The following is a 14,079-nucleotide window of genomic DNA, read 5'->3' on the forward strand; positions in this document are numbered from 1 at the left end:
AGCTGCCTCCTGGCCTTTTCCTGTGCCCTCTGGCATGTGTACATCCACGGAAGCACCTGAAGGAAAGCAGAAGTTGAAGTCGCTCCTGAACGCCCCGTCCTCTGGGGCAGCCCTAGTGTCCTCACTCGTGGGGGTCGGGTCTCAGGGAGCAAAGCTCCTTCGTGGCACCTGCTGGGCCTGCCAGGTGCAGAGTTCCCACATAAAGGCCCCGGGGCTCTGGGGCCCGGGGGCTCAGCGTCCACCTCCTTTGGGCCAGGCTGTCCCCAGTGCCACTCCACGCACGGCAGAGTTTTCCCTGTGGCCGACTGACCAAGGGACACTTTAGCCACCAGACAACGGTCCCCGGGGGATTAGAAACGGCCAACAATATCAAGGTCTTCACCTCGCTTTTCTGGAGCCACGAAAGCCTTGTGGGTGCACCTGTGTCAGCAGCCAGGCCTGGCTCTGCAAAGAGGCTCCTTGGAGAATTTTGGACTTTCCGCCAGGCAGGGGGTTTCCCTGGCGACCCCTCGCTGCAGGTGACCTGGAGCCACCGGGGCTGGTGGGGGCGGCCTGTGAGACCCACAGAGGGGCCGGGCAGGGGGCCCCGCCCTGCCTTCGGCTGGTCACTCCTCTCGTGGGGCTGAGCCTCACTCCGTGCCTCGGCGAGCCACCGGGCACGGCGACATGCCTGCCCCTTGACGGGCCATCTAAGCCTCTGTCCTCGCCTCTGAGGCGTCCCTTCCTCCGGCACGGTCGTTTTATGTTTCAGACACGGCTAGCCCACCCTGCACCACGCCCTGTTGTGGGCACGTTGCAATCACACTGTTCTACACATGAGGGGGGTGAGGATCGGAGAGGCTAAGGAACTTGACCAAAGTCACACAGCAAGTCAATAGCCATGGATGGATAGTGTCTGGGCCCATGCTCTCAGCACACAGGACACTCCTCACGTGCCCAGGCCATGTTGGGTATGTCAGCCGCAGAGAGCGGGGGACGCTTCCCGCGTGAAGTGCCCACAGATTGGGGATGAGTGAGGTCCCTACGGCAGGGTAGGGTGGGGCCTAGAGGGACCTGCTCCTTGGCCGCTGGGCCTCGGCTCCCTCAAAGAAGCCCGGACACAGTGATCTTCTCCCCTGCCGCAGAGGGACGCTTCAGTCCAAGGGGTTCCCCGGAAAGGGCTAGGCTCCCAGCGGTAAGGAGGCACAAGGTCCCTCAGGAGCCTTAGAACACCAGCCCAGGCCTCGGCTGGGGGACCAGGGCAGGAGGGGCCCTGGGACCTGTCCCCTGGGGACTTCCCAGCTGGTGGGGTATCAGGGCAGGTTCAGTCTCCTGGTGACACTCTGTCTCTCGGCCACCAGCTAGCTGTGGGACCCTTTCTGGGTCTCAGTTTGCCCATGAAAGATGCTCCACATCATTACTCATTAGGGGGTGCAAATTAAAGCCAAATGAGGTGCCACCGCACCCCCAGTAGGAGAGCCACTATCAAAAGACAGAAAAGAAAGTGTTGGCGAAACCCTGGAGAAATCGGAGTGCTCCTGTACTGATGGCAGAATGCAAAATGGTGCCTCCACTGAGAAGAGGGTTGGGTGATTCAAGAAGTTTCTTAATAAGTTAATTTTTTTTTAAGATTTGATTTTATATTATTTTTAATTAATTAATTTGTTTTATTTTTAGAGAAAGAGAGAGAGAGAGAGGCAGAGAGAGAGGGAGACACAGAATCTGAAGCAGGTCCAGGCTCTGAGCTGTCAGCACAGAGCCCGACGCGGGGCTCGAACCCACAAAATGAGAGATCATGACCTGAGCCAAAGTCGGATGCTTAACCAACTGAGCCACCCAGGCGCCCCTTAAGATTTTATTTTTAAGTAATCACATCCAGTGTGAGGCTGGAACCCACAACCCCGAGATCAAGAGTTGCATGCTCCATTGACTGAGCCAGCTGGGGGCCCCAAAATGCGAAGTTCTTAAATAAGAATTACCATATGACCCAACTGGTCCCCTCCCAGATATACCCCCCAAGAACGGAAAGGAGTTGTTCAAACAAAAATGGGTACACAAATGCTCACAGCAGCATTACTCACCACAGCTAAAGGGTGGAAATAACCCAGATATTCGTCTACAGAAGAATGGATCAATCAAATGTGGTCTGTCCACAACAGAATTATTCAGCCATGAAAAAAGATGAAGTGTTGACATGCATTACAATGTGGATACACCTCAAAAACATTATGCTAAGTGAAATAAGCCAGACATAAAAGGCCACTTATTGTATGATTTCATTTATATGAAATACCCAGAGGAGGCAAATCCACAGAGGGGATTGGGGCTGGGGGGAAGGGGTAAGGAGATTGCTGATGGGGATGGAGTTACCATTTGGAGTGACGGAAAGCTCTGCAAATAGACAGTGACGGTTACACAGCATTACAAGATACTAATCGCCGTTGCATTATCAACTTCCATAAAAATTATAAATTTTATGCGTATCTTACTACAAATAAAAATGCTAAAAATCAACCGGACATATTTGTGTGGGTCTATTTCTGGGTTCTCTACTCTGTTGCATTGATCTGTGCGTCTATCCCTCCACCAGTACCACACAGTCTTGACTACTGTAACTATATAATAAACCCAGTAGATCGCTTCTCAGCCTTTTGGCTAAGATCAAGTGTAATATAATAAATTCAGTAGACCATCTCCTCCCATTTTATCCTTTGTTTTCAAAATTGTTTCAGTTTCTCTAGTTCGTTTGATTTACCATATACATTTTAGAATAATTCTATTTATAAAAGATCTTTCCAGGATTTTGATAGGAATTGCATTAAATCTATATATCAGTTTGAAAAAATAGGAAAAAAGGGGGGTGCCGGGGTGGCTCCGTAGGTTAAGTGTCTGACTTCAGCTCAGTTCATGATCTCACAGTTTGTGGGTTCGAGCCCCGTGTCAGGCTCTGTGCTGACAGCTCGGAGCCTGGAGCCTCCCTCCCATTCTGTCTCCCTCTCTGCAGCCCTCCACACTCTGTCTCTCTCTCAAAAATAAATAAACATTAAGAAATTAAAAAAAACTCTATATATCAATTTGAGGGCAATTGACATCTGGGTATTGCAATCCATGAACATGGTCTGTCTCTCCATTTATACAGAGCTTCATTGATTTCTTTCATCGGTGTTTTGTAGTTTTCAGCAAACAAGTCTTAAACATGTTTTGTTAGACTTACACCTAAGCACTTACTTTTGAGCAAGTGTAAATAGTTTTGTGATTCTACTTCTGGTGTCCACCTGTTTGCTTATTATTAGCATACAAATGCTTTTTTGCATATTCATCTTGTATCCTACAACCTTGCCGAACTCCCCCTATTGGTTCTAGAAGTTTTAGGGTTTTGTTTTGTTTTGTTATAGAATCTTTGGGATTTTCTACAAACAAAAATCGTGTCATCTGGAAATAGAACACTTTGACCTCTTCCTTCCCCATCTATATGCCTGTTAAATTCCTTGCCTTGCCTTACTGCACTGCCTAGAACTTCCAGCACTATGCTGAATAAAAAACGGTGAGAGAGGCGCCTGGGTGGCTCAGTCAGTTACGCATCTGACTCTTGATTTCAGCTCGGCTCATGGTTCATGAGTTCGACCCCAGCACTGGGTTCTCTGCAGTCAGCACAGAACCCACTTTGGATCCTCTGTCCCCTTCTCTCTCTGCCCTTCCCTCCCTTGCTCATGCTTTTTCTCTCTAAAATAAGTAAACATTAAAACAAAACAAACTAAAAAGTGGTGAGAATGGACATCCTTGCCTTGTTCCTGATCTCAGGGAGAACGTCTCCAGTCTAGCATATTAAGTATAATGTTAGCTGCAGGTTTTTGGGTAAGTTTTCTTTATCAATTTTAGAAAGCCCCTTTCTATTCCTATATTTATGAGAGTTTTTATCATGAATGTGTGTCGAAATTGTCAGATGCTTTTTCTGCATTGTGATCAATATGATCATGTGATTTTTTCTTCTTTTTTTAGCACTTTTAAAAAATATTAATTTATTTTAGAGAGAGAGAAAGAAACAGAGCACAAGCAGAGGAGGGCAGAGAGAGAGAAAGAAAGAGAGAGAGAGAGAGAGAGAGAATCCAAAGCAGGCTCCAGACTCTGAGCTGTCAGCACAGAGCCCAACGAGAGGCTCAAACTCACAAGTTGTGAGTTCATGACCTGAGCCAAAGTTGGATGTTCAACTGACTGAGCCACCCAGGCACCCCTTCTCCCTTTTTTTCTTTGTCAGTCTTGCTAGACGTGTATTGATTTTTCAAAAAAATTTCTCAGAGAATCAGCTCTATTTCATGGATTTTCTCTATTATTTTCTGTTTTCACTTTTATTGATTTTTGCTCTTATTTTGACTATTTCTTTTTTTCTGCTTGCTTTGGTTTTATTTTTCTCTTTTTCTTATTATTTTTAGAGAGAGAGAGAGAGAACACAAGTGTGGGAGAGGGACAGAGGGAGAGAGAGAATCTTAAGCAGGCTCCACACTCAGCACAGAGCCCGATGTGGGGCTCGATCCCACAACCCTGGGATTGCGACTTGAATTGAAATCAAGAGTCAGGCATTCAACCAACTGAGCCACCCAGGCACCCTGCTCTTTTTCTTCTAAGTCCTTGATGTGGGTGCATAGACTTTTGGTTTGAGAGGTTTCCTCTTTCCAAGGTCTGCATGAGTGCCACAACATTCTCTTAGCTCTGTTTACCTGCATCTCACAATACTGGGTATGTTGCTGTGTTCGTTTTCATTCAGTTCAATGTGTTTCTCTTTAGCTCAGGGATTATTTAGAAGCATGGTGTTTAGTTTTCACGTGATTGGAGACTTTTCTGTCAGCCCTCTGCTATTAATTTCTAGTTTGACTCCAGTGTGATCGGAAAACACATTTTATACGATTTCACTTCTTTTAAGTTTGTTGGGGTTTGCTTTATGACCCAGGATACAGTCTGTCTTGGTACACAACTGTGGACACTTGAAAAGAAAGTGTGTGTGCTGCTGTTGGGTGGAGTGTTCTGTAAATGTTGATTAGATGTTGGCTATTAGCTGATGGTGACGTAGGGTTTCTCTATGCCTTTGCTGAGAGAGGGATGCTGATGTCTCCAGTTACCTTGTGGATTTCTCTCTTCCTTTCAGTGCTATTCGGGTTGCCATATATGTTTTTCAGCTCCATTGTTTGTTGCATACATGTCTAGGCTTTCATGAATTCCTGCTGGATTAACTGTTTCATCACTATAAATGGTGAAAGGGTCCATTTTCATTGTTCTGGTCATTTTCTTTGCTTTGAAATGTACTTTAATATAAGGTAGCCATGCTGTTTTCTTCTGATCAATGTTTGCATGATACATCTTTTCCCATCCATCTGTGACTTCCCATCTACCTACATTGTTATAGTTGAGGTGAAGTTCTTGCACACAGCATATAGTTGGTCATTTAAAAAACTCTACTCTGCCAAACCAGGCTTTTCACTGGTATACTTAGAAAATCGACATTTCATGTAATTATTGATGCGTTGGGACTTAAATCCTCCACTTTACGTTTGTTTTCTGTGCCTTCTCTCTGCTTTTTATTTCACTGTTTTCTTTTTCCTGCCTTCCTATAGGTTATCTGAACTCTTTTTGGAGTCCCATTGTGATTTGTCTATTGTATCTTCTTGTATAGATTGTTTGTGGTTGCTTCAGGTATGATATTCTCTATACATAAATTATCACAGTCTACCAGTGTCGACATTTTACCAGTTTGAGTAAAGTGTAGAAACCTCACCTCACTCTGTCCTTTTAGCATCCCCATTTATAATGTAATTGTCTTAAATATTTCTTCTGAGTACATTTAGAACCAGTGTGATAATCTTTGCTTCCACTGTCAGACATAAATCTGTAAAACTCAAAAGAAGAAGGAAAATGCATTTACCCACATTTTTACTCGCTTCATTGTTCCTCTTTCCTTATTGATGTTCCAGAATTCCTTCTTTAATCATTTCCTTACTGGTTGGGTGGGTTTTGTTTTTTTTGGTTTTGTTTTCTTTTTTCCTGTTTGGGTATTCTTTTAGGGTCAGTCTGCTGGTGACAAATCCTTTTCGTTTTCCTTTATCGGAGAACGTCTTGGCTCCTCCTTCATTTCTGAAGGAACTTGTCCCCGGATACAGAACTCTGGGTTAGCAGTTCTCCTTTCTCAACGCCTGAAAAATGGTTCTGAAATTTGGTGTCATTTGAACTGTTTTTCCTATTATAGGTATGACGTCAGATCTCACTGCTTTCAAGACTTCCTCATCTTCAGTTTTCACAAGTTTTACTGTGATGTGTCTCGGTGTGGATTTCTTTGGGTTTGTCCTATTTGGGATTTGTTCAGCTTCCTGAATCTCTAGGGCTTTTTGACTTTTGCCAAAATTTGAGACCTTTCCAGACATCGTTTCTTCAAGCACTTTTCAGGCCCGTGCTCTTTCTCTCCTCCTTCTGGGGTGGCGATGATGAATCCTGTGTTGGAATCACCCAAGTCCCTTGGGCTCCATTGACTCTCCTCAGTATATTGTGTCTGTGTTGTTCAGACTGGGTACCTCTGTTCTGTCTTCCAGTTCACCGATTCTTTCCTCCAATCCCTCCATGGAGTTATACATTTTTTAAAAATTTTTAGGTATTTAGTTGTTATATATGTAGCTATTATATTTTCATTTCATTTTCACTGGTCTCTTCTTTGTATCTTCTGTTTCTTGTTGAGACTTTTTCTCGACTGAAACTTGCTATTTTTCCATTTGTTTCTCACGTGTTTGTAATTGTTCACTGAAGCATTAAAATTTTTTTAATGTTTATTTATTTTTGAGAGAGACAGAATGCAAGTGTGGGGGGGCAGTGAGAGAAGGAAACACAGAATCTGGAGCAGGATCCAGGGTCCGAGCTGTCAGCACAGAGCCTGACGTGGGGCTTGAACTCACGAACCTCGAGATCATGAGCTGAGCCGAAGTCGGACACTTAACCGGCCGAGCCACCCAGGTGCCCCAACATTGCTATTTTAAAAGCATGTATTAAATACACACTCGTCCATCCTGTGCGTGGCTGCCCAGGTGGTGTTTGCTTTGACAGAAGGTTCTAAGCTTTCTTTGCTTCCATTTTCGAGCAAGAGGCATCGGTGGGGGGACACCAGCATGCTCCCTGCTACAGACCCCAGGTGAGCCAGGTGTGCGTGCAGTGTGAAGTGAAGAAGCATTTCTTTAGCACCTGCTCTGTGCCAGGCAGTGTTCCAGGAGAGCAAAACTGACCAAACTCCCTGCCCAGGAAGCTCCTACTCTGGCAGGAGACTATAAACAAGTGACCCACACTGCATCCGGGGGTGGTGGCTGCAGAGGAGGAAAACAGAGCAGGACAGAAGAGACAAAGGGGTCCGGGGCAGGCAGGGCCAGTGTCTACAGAAGTGAAGCAGCCTGAGCAGACAACTCTGAACAAAGATCCTGAGTAGGGTTGCCTGGGTGGGTGGGTGGGGGGGGTCCGAGTGGGGAGTTCTCTCTGTGGCTCCCCACTCACAGCCCCCCACCACCTCCACCCCTCCCTGGCATTCCACTCCCAGGACCAAGGTCAAGCTTGGGCGTCCAGCGAACACGCCGGGAGCAGGAGCCCACCGCTTTGAGGCCCGCCGTCTTCGTGGGCATTGCCTCCCCTCAGCCCCTGGAGGAACCCAGCGTGGGTGTGGGTTTCCAAGGGTTTGACGAGCAGAGCCCCCCTGTCCCCTCGGCACCTTCCCTGTGCCCGGCCAGTGGCGGCGCAGGACCTTCCCGTGTGGCCCCGGCCCTCGGCGGCCTCTCCTCTGCCAGGCCTTCTACCCAGAGCCGAGGGGTGGGCGGTGGGGCATCAGAAGGACCCCGGCTCTGAGCCTCGCCCCGGACGTGGACCCAGCCAGCCGCCGGTGTGTACCCGGAGCCCTCACTCCTGGGGGGTGGAAAGCACACCACAAACGGCTGGCACCACAGAAAAGCCCAGAAGGAGACATGCCAGGCGCTGAACAAAGGGGGAAGCACGTTGGGGCAGTTGGGGTCTCGTCAGGGGCTTCCCACGGACAGCCCCACGCGGCGGGGCCGTGACAGACGATGGGACGGCAGGACCGCTGATGTGGACTCAGATGGGAAGTGATGCCTGAGCCCTGACGGCAGATGGGGCCAGTGGAGCCAGCACAGGGGCCCCGGAGAAACGTGTCGTCCTGACCCAGCGGGGGTCATGGTCTCTCATGTGAAGATTCCCCTTTGCCAAGACGCGCCTTCCCTGCTGGCCGCCCCGGGCAGCCCTCATGGCCCTTCCTCTGAGCCCTGGCTCAGCCTAACCTCCCCTCGCCCCCCACCCCTGTCCTCGGGCCCCTGCCCGCCTGGCCACCGGCTCCCGCCCTCCCGGCCTCTGCCAGGGCCCGTCCCGGAGCAGGGCCACGCCGTGCTCACCAAGAGGACAAGGGGATGAGCCTCCCACCCGGCCAGGTATGGGGGATGGGGAGCCAGCCCAGGAAGTGCTCGTGGCCCAGTGCTGGGGAGAGTGGAACCCTTCTGGAAGGAGGGGGGCAGGGTGCTCCACAGCATGAACGGGAAAACACAGTCAGCGTTTCGGGTCAAAGGGCCTCCAGAAGGCGCCCCCGAACCAGCGTCCCAGCCTCCCCCTACCCCCGCCCCCCAGGGCAGACCCTGGCCACTCACTGGCCCTGCCGGGTGTCTGGTGGCAGGGACCCTGAGCCACGGCGGTTGTGGACACACTGAGACCAGTGTCCCCTGGGGACATCACTCCCAAAGCACATGGCGGGAGCTGGCCCATCCCTACCTGCCTCTGTCCTGCCGAGTCTGCGGAGAACAAAGGACAGATGTGACCCGCTTCACGGTTGCTGGGGAGGCCCCTGCTGATTATGAGGAGGAAGGGCTGGAAACCACCAAAGTGTCCCTCGACAGAAGCAGGTTAGCGGCCAGACAGAGCTCTCCACAGACACTGGACAAGCCGGCAGGGGAGACAGGGCGTGAGCACCTGCCCGTGAGCATTAACTGACTGCTGTGCGTGGTGACCCAGCGTGTGCGGGGCGATGATTGTGGAGAACACAGAAGAAGGAAGGATGCTTCTGCATCTGGAAGGATCCCTAGCCCATGTGAGCCCTGGGTCACTGGTGGGGTGGGGTTCACTGTGCAATCAGTATACTTCAGTATGGCTGGAGCTTTGTAATATGCATCTATATTCATTTTTCTGTAAAAAATAGAGGATAAAAGGTAATGGAAAATATTCACAAGACCAATCAAAACATCAAATAATTAGAAATAAAGATAAGAAACGTGCAGCACCCACTTTATTTAAAAAGCAGCAAGAGGGGCCCCTGGGTGGCTCAGCTGGTTGAGCGTCTGACCCTTGATTTCAGCTCAGGTCATGGTCCCAGGGTCGTGGGATTGAGCCCCAAGCTGGGCTCCGTGCTGAGTGTGGAGCCTGCTTAAGATCCTCTGTCCCTCTGCCCCTTCCTTGTGCACGCGCGCACACACACTCTCTGTCTCTCAAATAAAAAATTAAATAAAATAAAAAGAAGAAAGAAACAGAAAGGTAGACCATTTTCCTGGATTTAATTTCTTTAAATATTTTTTTTAACGTTTCATTTTTTTCTTGAGAGAGAGAGACAGAGCATGAGTGGGGAGGGGCAGAGAGAGAGGGAGACACAGAATCCGAAGCAGGCTCCAGGCTCCAGCTCCAGCTGAGCTGTCAGCACAGAGCCCGATGCGGGGCTCGAACTCACGGAGTGCGAGATCATGACTGGAGCCGAAGTCGGACGCTCAACCGGCTGAGCCACCCAGGCGTCTCCTTCATTTTCTTGACGGTGGATCCACAGCCCAGCGAACCCAGGACCAGCACGTGGCACCGGGGTTCCGAGGTCCCCTTCGGGATTCCTGAACACTGGACGGTGCAGATACGTCGCCTGTGCACAGGTAACAGGCGCCTCGCACTTAATGCCCGTAAATGTGCCGTAAGGACGCTGCCTCTGCATAACGCAGGTTAGCAGAGTGAGTGGATGTGTCATCGTGGCGCGTGTCCCCCCCAGTCGCCCGGCAGCCCCATTCCCAAGGCCCCCACCCCCCGCAGCAGCCCCAGATGGGGTGCTGTTGAGAAGGGGCGCAGTTCTGGGGCTGGCTCTCTTTAGGAACCTCATCCGGAGGCGGGGGCTGGGGGGCGGCCCATGGAATCCCCACTTCAGCCAGGAGAGGGGGATGTCTGGTCACTTTTGCGGGTGGCGTGTGCTTAAGCTTACACACAGCTTGGAAGGGCATCTTGCGTCTTTCACTCCCAGTCACAGAGTGGCCTTGTCTAGGGTCGTCGGTGTGCAGCAGGAGCACACGGGGCCCGGCCAGCTCTAAGTTGTCCGGGCCGCCTTCTCTCCCCTACGCGCATCCGTCACTGAAGCTCTGAACCCACAGTTGTTCGTCCCTGTGGCCTCTGTGCCCAGCCTGGGGCCAGCGGCCAGCAGCTTCTCCCTGCTTGCGGAAATACGGTCACACGGAGCCTTGGGAACAAGGTCTGGTGGCCAGATTGGCCCAGGACATGCTCGTGCCTGTCCTCTGCTTGGGGATTCGTGACTCCCTGCAATGTATAAAGTCTCTGAGAAGTCCTGCGGGAGACGTGCCAAGCCCTCCATCTGCCCAAACGTGCTTAGCAGAGGATGTTCCCCTCACAGTGCATTTAAAAGCACTACACGTGAAATTGTGTTCACGGAGCTCCGGGAAATCAGCTCCAGAGCGTCGGGTGGTGACTGGGCTCAGCCTCTCCCCCGTCCCCCAACCCCGCTTGCCATCTAGGGAGGTGTGAAGTCTGCGAGCTCCCGTACCCAGGGGCCGTTTCTGTGTCGCCTCCTTCTGAACGATCTGCAGGCAGGCCAGGAGTTCCCCACTGACATCTGGAGAAAAAGTTGGACACTCACACCCTGTTGCTCCCCAGAAGCTGCTTCAGGGGACTCCTGCCGCCACCCGCCCCCGGCCAACAGGCGAATCAGGTGAGTCTCATGCCAGGCCCCCCTCTCTCGGCTTCATTCGCCCGAGGTTCCCCTCCGGTTGCCTGGCGTGGGGCCCCGAGCCCCTCCTGCTACTCCCAAGGCCACCGCAGAAACACAGGACAGCGTGAAGGCTGGTGTGGGGTGGGGCGTCTCTCACCGTTGCCAGGATCCAAGTGTCAAACCTGGTCGGCCCCCTGGAACCGGGGTGGGATCCACCCCCAGACCCAGCTGGGCCGGGGGCCACCTGGAGTCTGCTGGAGGCCCCCAGACCCCAAAGCATCTGAACCCACTGAGGATCAAGCGGCGGATGACCCTGCCAGGCCGGAAGAGGGCGTCAGCGGCCATCTGAGAGTCACCATCCGGCCAAGCGGGGCCTAATCACATAGCCCCTGTGGCTCGGAGGGTGGAGGGGCTCCCAACAAGAGTGTCAGTGGGCACCAAAGCTGTGGGTGCCCTGGCCATGGAAAGGCAGGGGTAGCAGGCAGCCTGGTCTGGGTTGGGCGGGGCTGGGGCTCACCCGGGAAGCTTCAGAACCACCCCTCACGGGGCACAGAGGATGCTGGGTGCACGGCCGGGGCTGGAGAGGTTCGGGCTCAGCGAGTAATTCCCGTGGAGCTGGAGAAGGCCTGTGTTAGGTCCTGCCCTTTGCTCCCACGTGGAACCTTCCATATGTGGGATCCTAGGCCTCCTGGCGTTTCCCTGGGTGAGAACAGGTGTCCGGAGGTCCACCCACGCCTGGCACCCGTGGCCAGCAGAGTGAGCCTGCGCACCTCAGGGTCTGATCTTAGTGGTGGCCTTAGGGACTGAGCCGGTCACCAAGAGGCCAGCACCTCTGAGGCCTGTTCCCATTCCAGCAGGGTGTCCTCTCTCTGTTCCCCGCTCCAGACAGCCACCACGGGGCACACGGGGACCCCAAGACTGACAGGAAGGCACCTGCTGTGGGGGCATCCCGGGCCACATCCTCCCACCTTGTCCTCCCACCCTGGGCAGAACCTTCCGTGAGCCTCACCGCTGCTCCTGCCCGCCAGGGTGCTCCTCCTGCTGGCTGGGCCCAACAGTGAGCACACCGTCCCTCCATGGAGCCCCCAGCCCCTTCTGGGAGCAGGAACAGTGCGGACGGGTCAGGGGTTCAGGCGCGATCCTGGGCCAGGCGGTAACTGCTCCTGGCCCTGTGATGATTTTCACTCTGGCATCTCTGTTAAAAAACGAAACTACGCTAAATAAAGGCAGGAAAAAGCAACAAAGGCAATTTCCATTTAAACAACTTAGAATTATGTAAGTTATAATGTCTGTATTGCCCAAAGCAACCTACAGGCTCAAAGTAATCTCTAGCAAAACTCCAACGGCCTCTTTCACAGAAATAGAGAAAATGATCTAAAATGTGTATGGAACCACAGAGGACCCCAAACAGCCAAAGCAATCTTGAAGAACAAAGCTGGAAGCATCACCCGTCTTGATTTTAAACTATATCACAGAGCCGCGGTCGTTAAAACAGCTTGATATCGGCCTAAAAACAAACACAGATCAGTAGACAGACACAGAAAAGAGAACGCAGAAATAAAGCCACGCACACATGGCCAATTAGCTTATGACAAAGGAGCCAAGAATCCACACTGGGGAAGGGACGGTCTTCAATCAGCAGTGCTGGGAGAACCCGGCTGCCACATGCAGAAGAATGAAACGGGCCCCCTATCTTATACCCACAAAAATCAAGTCAAAATGGATTAAAGACTTGAATGCGGGGCGCCTGGGTGGCTCAGTTGGTTAAGCATCCGGCTTGCTCAGGTCATGATCTCATGGTTCGTGGGTTCAAGCCCCGTGTCGGGCTGTGTGCTGACAGCTTGGAGCCTGGAGCCTGCTTCTGATTCTGTGTCTCCCTCTCTCTCTGCCCTCCCCTGCTCATGCTCTGTCTTTCTCTCTCAAAAATAAACATTTAAAAAAGTTAAAAAATATCTTTTAAAAGACTCAACTTTAAGACCTGAAACCATAAAACTCCAAATTTGTGAATTCTGTGTCGATAAGGTGATAATATTCCAAATATATAAGGAACGCATATAATTCAATAGCAATAAAACAATCTTATTTTAAAAATGGGCAGCAGATCTGAACAGTACATTTTTTTTTCACCGAAAACCTACAGATGTCCCACAGGTACATAAAAAGATGCTCAACATCACTCATCAGGGAAAAAGATGCTCAACATCACTCATCAGGGAAACGCAAACCAAAACCACAACGAGATCACCCTACATCTTCAGAATGGCTAGAATCAAAAAGACAAGAGACGTAGGTGTCGGTGAGGATGTGGAGAAAAGGGAACCCTTGTGCACTTCTGATGGGAACGCAAACTGGTGCAGCCGCTGTGGAGAACAGTGTGGAGTTCCTCAAAAAGTCAAAGATAGAACCCTACGAGCCAGCAGTCCCACTTCTGGACATGTAGCCAAAGAAAACGAAAATTCGAAAAGATATCTGCACCGTCCCCACCCCCGTGCTCACCGCAGCTTTAGTTGTAACAGCCAAGACATGGAAACACCCTAAGTGCCCAGCGATGGATGAATGGATAGAGAAAACATTGTGTAGATGCACCGTGGAATATCACTCACCGTAAAAAAGAAGGACATCTTGCCATTTGCAATCTTGCCACGGACCTTGAGGACGTTATGCTCACTGAAATGAGACAGAGAAAGACAGATACCATACGATCTCTCTTCTCTATGTGGAATCTGAAACACACACACACACACACACACACACACACACACACACCCTGAGCACGTAGATACAGAGAACAGGTTAAAGGTTGTCAAAAGGCACAAACTTACAAAGTAAGCAAGTCGTGGGAACGTAACATGCAGCATGACGGCTATAGTTAATGACCTTATATTGTAAAAAAAAAAAAAGTAATAATTTTAGAACAGTTTTATACTTACAGAAAATTCGCAGAGCTAGTGATACACGGTTCCCATAAACCCCGGAGCTTCCGCATTATTAACTCCTTGTGTTCGTGTTCGTGCGACAGCTTGGTTACAATTAATGAGCCAATACTGATATAGTGTTAACTAAACGAATACACCACAGTTTAGTCCCATTTTCTTAGTTTTCCCCCAATTCCCTTC

This window comes from Prionailurus bengalensis, chromosome C2 (genome assembly GCF_016509475.1).
Source record: "Prionailurus bengalensis isolate Pbe53 chromosome C2, Fcat_Pben_1.1_paternal_pri, whole genome shotgun sequence".
Lineage (NCBI taxonomy): Eukaryota > Metazoa > Chordata > Mammalia > Carnivora > Felidae > Prionailurus > Prionailurus bengalensis.